The sequence below is a fragment of the Adiantum capillus-veneris genome, chromosome 7 (assembly GCF_014529385.1).
Source record: "Adiantum capillus-veneris isolate H3 chromosome 7, ASM1452938v2, whole genome shotgun sequence".
In the NCBI taxonomy this organism is placed as follows: domain Eukaryota; kingdom Viridiplantae; phylum Streptophyta; class Polypodiopsida; order Polypodiales; family Pteridaceae; genus Adiantum; species Adiantum capillus-veneris.
In genome coordinates this window covers 102,548,270-102,555,605 of record NC_140937.1, presented here as the reverse complement: position 1 = coordinate 102,555,605, position 7,336 = coordinate 102,548,270, and the positions used below count along the sequence as shown (strand labels likewise).

The following is a 7,336-nucleotide window of genomic DNA, read 5'->3' as shown; positions in this document are numbered from 1 at the left end:
GTTAAAAGAGAATTTGTTTTTCTCACATGTGACCATTCTTTCCTCTCCCTGACATGTCCACAAGGAAACAATGAAAGACCCTTTTTCTTGCATGTAGCACTCTTTTGCAAAGGCAAACTTCAAACCACTTAAATTTGTCCCTCAAGCGTCAAACTCTAGCATATGGATAGAGACAAAAAAATGGAATAGGAGGACACTCAAAGCAATTGAAGAGTAGATAGTAGAATCCAAGGATTGGATTCATCTTTTGGCCCAAAAGACTGCAAAAATATCATCTCTTATCTCCCAGGGCACAATCTGCAAGTTACTTTTTTCAACCACCAAAATGGGATCCACATCATGTAAAGATCCTTGTCCCATCTCAGGAGATAATACATTGTCTTCACGAAGATCATGTCCTGCTCTCATTTTTGACTCCAAAATAGAGTTGATTTGGTTTGCGGAGTTATATGTTCCAATTGGCAAGGAGTCAATTACCCTCCTACTAGAACGACCTCTAGATCTTGTGCTGGTCAAAAATTCATACACAAACAAAGAAATTATCATAAGTAACATACTTATCATGTCTAAAGATTTATTGGGCTATGAAAAAAATGGCCACAATATCATTTACATAGTAAACAAAAGTTCAAAGAATACATGACTGTCCTCAAGACGCCTCACAAGATCCCATGAGTATCTTGAATATATAATCAATTCAAATATTTTAAAAAAACCCCGAACAATGCATCATTTCCATGAAAAATTCCTTCCATGGTGCTTAATGTTTTCCACCAATGTGATCAATAAGTCATGAAGTCTCCAACCAATGTTAGATAAGTTAAACCAACATCACCCTAAAATCAGCACACATAAGCAAAATACATAAAGTTTTATAAGGTCTCTTGTGATTTGCATCAGCGTAGAACCCTCGGCAAGCATTACAGCATCATCTCCATGGAAACGTCTTGCCAAGGTGCTTTAAAATCTTAACCAATGTGATCAAATTATAAGTCTTAGTATCAATGCTAATAAACAAGTTCAATCGAGGCCTTAGGGATCGGCAAACATAGGCAACATAAATAAAGTTTTATGATGTCTCAAGGGATTTTCGTCGGTGTAGATCCCTCAATAAGCATTACAGGTCCTCAAAGGCCATTACAGATTTATGTTGGAGCGAGAAAAAAACCAGTGAAAAAATGAAAGTTCTGCAGGTTCTAAGGGCATCATATCAAACCCAAATTTTTAATCTGAATATATTTGTGCAAGCTCAAATGGATTGATCTAGTGTTGCTTTTGAAGCATTCTTAACTGCTTGGCCTTAAATGCAAACCATTGAAAAGTATTCCATTGAATTTTGGCTCTGATAGGTTGTGTCACATACATTCTATCTACACAGCTCTTTGGACAATTGCAAACAATGAAAGGGATCTGCATCGACGCACAACTGTTCAAAGTTGTTAACTTTTTGTTACATAGTTGAAAAAGGTAGATTTAATCAACATTTAACTCAGCACTTGAGGCACATCAATCTTGCTGAAGGGATTTGCACCGGCACAAATGTATTCAGATCTATTGAAAAGAAGCCTATTCATGCAAAGAGTGATATAGTGAGGATATTAGCAAGAGTACCTCTCATGGGAATCCAGCCTGGATGCGAAGGGGCAGGATGAAGAAGAGGAGAAGACCTTGGTGTTGTAGGGGTGGAGGATCATGGTGTAGGGTGGTCTGCCATATCTTTTGCCTTTTGCAACCTCAGATTCACATTACTGGTTTCTTTACAACTCTTAGTGCTTTCACAAAATTGATTTTAGGGTTTTAATAGTAGGGGGGTGATTAAAGGGACAAACCAACTAAAAATATCTCCTTAAATAATAATAAATTAAAACTCACCTTGGAGTATCAAGAATTGGGAAATATCATGAGTAAAATCTTGTGTGCTAAATATGGGTCTTATAAAATATCCTTTAATTCTATATTAAAGCTTCAATATGTAGCATTGATGGGCGACGATTTGTATTAATTTCTCACATGGGAAAAAGACATTCTTAACAATCTTGCAATGTTTTTCGGGTGGTTTATAATATTCATATGTGGCCTTTTCAAAAGTTTGTTCTCACGATGATGTCTAGACACGTTATTGTTTATGGACCTTCCAAAACACAAAAGATTGTTCTCATGCCAGATAAAAGGCATATTGAGCTTTCTATAGCTAATATCAAAAGCAACTTTTTAGTCAAGGAAGCAATTTTTACTCTACAGCTTTTTGACATTGTCAAGTGATCATGTGAAGTTGGAAGAGATTCCAATAAGCACAAGGTGAGAGGGTTATTTGCTAGATCATGAATACTCCCAGTTCTACAAATTTCGTGTAACCAATCTCAGTGTTGGTACCTTTGAAGATCCTATCCACTTAGATTCATAATTGGATGAAGCCTTTAAACCCATCACTAGTGCAATTGAAATGATCCAAGCATTGCCAAAACAAACTAGTTTGTTTTAGTTACTTAGTCAAGCTAGAGAGAATTTCAAAGTGAGTGAGCTGCCTACTCATTATTATGGATATGTTGGTTATGAGCTTCCATCTCTTGGTAGTTCATTTGGGATGGCATGGATGGAATAGCGACATGATAGTCACTTGTAGATAGAGTATGTTACTTGTAGTTCAAATTCATTTATGGGTGTTGTGAGATTTAGCAGATGTTTTGGACATCACATATGTATAAATGTTGAATGCCCATATTACACTAGGCTCAATATCTCGGATGAAGTAGACTGGAAAGTTTGATTAGTAAAATCTCTACCAAGTGGGCTAGTATCTCAAGGATGTATGCATTTCTCTCACGCTCTAGAATGTGTCACCATTTGTCCTGCTGTTGACTATTATTATTTGATGAGAGATGAATTGTATGCCACCAGATGTGTTCTTCATTTGGGGGAACACAGACATCCTTGTAGATAAGGAAAAACTAGAGCATTAGAGGTTGAAATTGATGCACTTCTGAAGAAATGTGCTACTCTAGAATCATTCACAACTGCAAAGTAGCTGGAGAGCATGACAATACGTGACATTATTATGATTGAGAATAATTACACTTAGATTAAAGAGAAAGAGACAAGGAACACAATGTGCTATTTGGAATCAAGCTTTGATTACCAAACAAGGAGAAAGGTTGATTACAACTTGTAGCAGAAATGCAGCTCTCACTCGACGTCCAATAATTCCAAAGATAATGATAATGTCCCCTCTCAAAACTAAGGGTTTTGACTTAGAAACTTGGGACCCTTTCCCACGGCCATTGGCCACTTACAAGGCTTGTAGGCTCTGAGTGAATAATAGGGAATGATAGACTATATTACAATTTGAGAATCATCAACAATAGAATTACATGGCTTCTTTTGAAAAAATGATTGAATACAATAAAGTTTGGCATGCGGATTTTAGGAGACAATCTGCTATATCCACCGAACATTCTCCACTTCCTATTCATTGCACATCCTCGTGCAATTTGCCTTTAGTAGTTTATCAGCCTTTTCTCCAGCATCCCTTTGAGACGCCTGAATTTCTCTGCCCTTGCCTCAATTTCCATCTTTGTTGCTAGCTCTCTAAAAGGATCATTGTTGAGAGTACTCTAATATGCGATATGCCGAGCCAATCCTTGGTCATGGGATTAAATATGGAGGAGTCAACTTGAAAGAATCCTGTCATGAATGCCTCCTCAAAGGTTTGCATGTAGTGTGAGGGAAAAAACATGACTCTCACATATAATCCCATGATGATGTTTTTGCTAGGAACTTTTTTCCCTTTTGTGCATTCCACAAATATCTTAAAAGGATGCTCCACTGCTTCTATATCATTAATGGCCGTTATACAGGTGATTAGCATCTTTGCAATCTTTACAAGCATCTCCCATGCAAGATCTAGTACTTCCTTCATCATGTTGATGACTCCTTTGAGCATGTGAATCATATACTTTTTTGAGGGGAGAAGGTTATCGCCTGGCTTGCTTATGACAGGGTAGTTGAGAGCAGCTGATCTCCTACTCTTCTAGGAATAGAAGTTATCCCAAGATTGTTGTTTGTTAATGGGACAATAGGCTGGGTCAATCTGGAGATGCTGTAGAGAGTTTCTATAACAGGTTTCATTAGTTGGACGATGGAGAGGTGGAATGGGGAACACGGCTAGCACAAAAAGGGAGCTGCCTCCTATAGCTGAGCACATACACAACACCCCAATCCACTCAGTGAGAACCTTCGACTCACACAATTCTCGATACTGCACAACCACAACTCGACCACCTGCGCTTGAATAGACCATCAATCAACCCGCATGCATAAAAAGGCCGCAATTTACCATCTACCCTTGCACACATACACCACACACACTCTCTCTCTCTCTCTTTTCACACACACTCATTGGGGGGGTGCACCCGCCATCACACACCTGGTACCACATGCAACAGAGCAGAGAAAGAGAAGGGGAGAAGGAGTAGCATGACAAAAACGACCATTTTCAATGGGGGGACACCATTCTCTGCTAAAAAAACACCATAGCCGCACTCGGCTTAACAAAATACATAGGGAAAGGCGCCCTCTCGGCCCTCTGTAGAAAACCACCCCTTGTTGGCTCTTTCCCTCAAGGTACACACCCTCTTGCCGAGAGCAAAAAGCCCCTAAAATTTTCAAAAAAACCCCTTCTATAGGGAGGGAGCATCCATTTTTGGCATCTTTTATCATTTGAAGACACTTGGCACCATGTTTGCATGGTTTCTCTCTCTCTCACTATGGGATTGCCCCCTTTGGTCGTATTTGTGACTCCCTCTCTCTCTTTTGTCATTGGCCGGGGGACCCCTCCCCATATGAGCAATAGGGAGATTTCTTTTGGGGGGAGATTTTCCTCAAAAGGATTCAAAACTAATTGGTGCGGGCACGGGCCCTTATGGGCCACCACATCATCATTATGAACCAACTGCCGGCTACAACCCAACAGCGGGCGTGCACGCCTCTGGTGCCGCCCCATACTAGCCAAAATTGCCTCGTGCACCACTGGCTCCGCCAACACAGAGCCCGCCACCATCGTTGTGCTCAAGGGGTGCTCCCATCACCACTCATACCCCTTCAAAGGCTCACGCCTAGCTCATATGCACTGCCCCCCGGGTATTGCGTCCCGCATATGGGATTTTTTGTTGCCACGTGGCGCCTTCTTGTGAGAGGACACTCCAAAGCCTTCAACAACTCAAAATTAATTTTATTAAACCCCAAAAATTTCAAAAAAAATCATATGTGCTTCCCCAATTTGAATTGCTTGCCAGTTGCCACCCGCTGATCCAATTACCGAGCCGTAAAAATTGGCCAAAATTTCATCATGTCAACTTGAACACCTCTAGCTCTAGCTGCACCTCAAAGCTCCCCAAGTCCCTGAACCGAGGCCGCAAAAATGCTAGATTTCATCTGCTATCAGCTCTGAGCAATTGCACACTATCTTTCCAACTTCTTTAACTTCCCGCTCCAGGCTGGGTTTGATGTGCAGTCAACTCCTACTAGCTCAATACATTACACAACACCTCCTCACACTGTGTTGCAGTCTAAAAAAATCAAGATGGCATGACTTCCCATGTGTTTAGGTGGGCACCAACCTAGCCCCCAACAAAACTTCAATTGGACATAACTTGCTATCCAGCGCTCCGATCTGTAATTCAAGAAGACATGCATTCTCCATAATTTGAGCTCTACACATGCATCCACTAACATCAACCTGGGCCACTTGTCCCCAGTTGCCGTGCCCGTCGGGGATCTGCAACACCTTCTAACTTTGAACTTTAGTATCTTGCACATCGGGACTCCGTTTGACGTGCAGTCTAGACCTGCTTCTCAAGCATAGTGAACAGTACATTTTAGAAAACTGACTCGGCATTTTGGGCACCTTCATAATCTTTCCAAATTGAGTCAACTTGGAGATGTTTTAGGCTAAAAAGTTGCATTGAGCATACATCTCCGCTTTATTTTGGCTTCCCAGAACCTTGGTACCTACCCTAGCCTTCTGCACTGCACCTGCCTGCAGCCTTTGCCTAGCATAGACCACTTTCTAGCTCGGACCAACTTTGGATGCACCATCATTTCCCACTCTCTCATTGAACATCTATGTTCAACCACATAAAGTCTTATTGCACAAAAAAACTTCACACCAAACACACACTTTGTACACCACAAAAACACCTAGCATATGTACTTAAACTCACATTTTCTACCCGCCACCTTTGCTCATGCGGGTTGCCCAGCCCCTTGGATTTCCTATCATCATCCCCCTGGGTCAAACACGTATCTGTGGTCATCACCATCCTTCTCTAGGAGCTTCATATAGTACTCTATCCATGAAAATATCCAATGATGCACATAGAAGGCAGCTAGTACACCTTCACCGCTCCATGCCTCTATCCGTCTCTAGTTTGCTTCGTATAGAGAAACATCATGCTCACTATCTTTCTCAATGGCCATACTTGCAATCCTCTCCCAACCATATAGAAAAGATATCAACTCCTCCAGTTGGAAAATGACGCATTGCACTGCCACTTCCATTAGCATGTCCATCAATAATGAGTTGCAGACCTTCGTTATCATTTTCTCCAATTTTCATAGCCTGTTCTTCTTCTTTATGCACAACTATCAGCACTTGTTCTTCATCCAAAGGTTCTTCTAGTAGCTTTGCACTCCACTCTAAGCTTGCAACATCTTTGACCACCGCATCTTCAAGATCATCCACATAGGCAGAACCATATGGATCAACCATTATGTCTTATAGACCCACTTCATCTTCATGTTCTTCAAGCACATGCCCTGCCACTACCTCTCCAAATAGAGAAGAAATAGGATCATTCTCTAGCATATCATCCTGTAACATAGCCTCAACAAAACATTCCTCTCATTTTGCTCAGCCCTACCATCATCTACCTCCACCAAGCTCAAACCTAGGCCTGTTTTACCATCCTCATAGGGTAGACTAGTAGCCACTACTCCATCTCTTTGCTCCTCTTCCACAACCGTAGTAGTTTTCCCCCTCTTGGCCAAGCTTTGTACTTGTTGTACCACCATGGCATACTCCACAGCTACCTTTATAAGCATCACCATCATCACAATTTTTCCTAATACCTTCATCTGCATGTCCTCCTCTTCATGCTTGGACACTTTCACCTGCTCTTTGTTCACATTGCCTACCAACAAATCTTCATTGCCCAACATTAAAAAGCTTCACCCTTACCATCTCAGCTTCATTGGGGTGTGTATGCTTGTCATAGGATTTGGACTCATGCTCCAAGCTATCCTCTTTACCCGTCTCCCAAAAGATGGAGCTCGCACCATC

At 41.2% G+C, this 7,336-nt stretch overlaps 1 pseudogene; it reads right to left on the bottom strand.

Moving 5' to 3' along the window:
- Positions 1 to 6,420: 6,420 nt before the first annotated feature.
- On the bottom strand, positions 6,421 to 6,877 carry LOC147454345 (uncharacterized; annotated as a pseudogene).
- Positions 6,878 to 7,336: the final 459 nt, after the last annotated feature.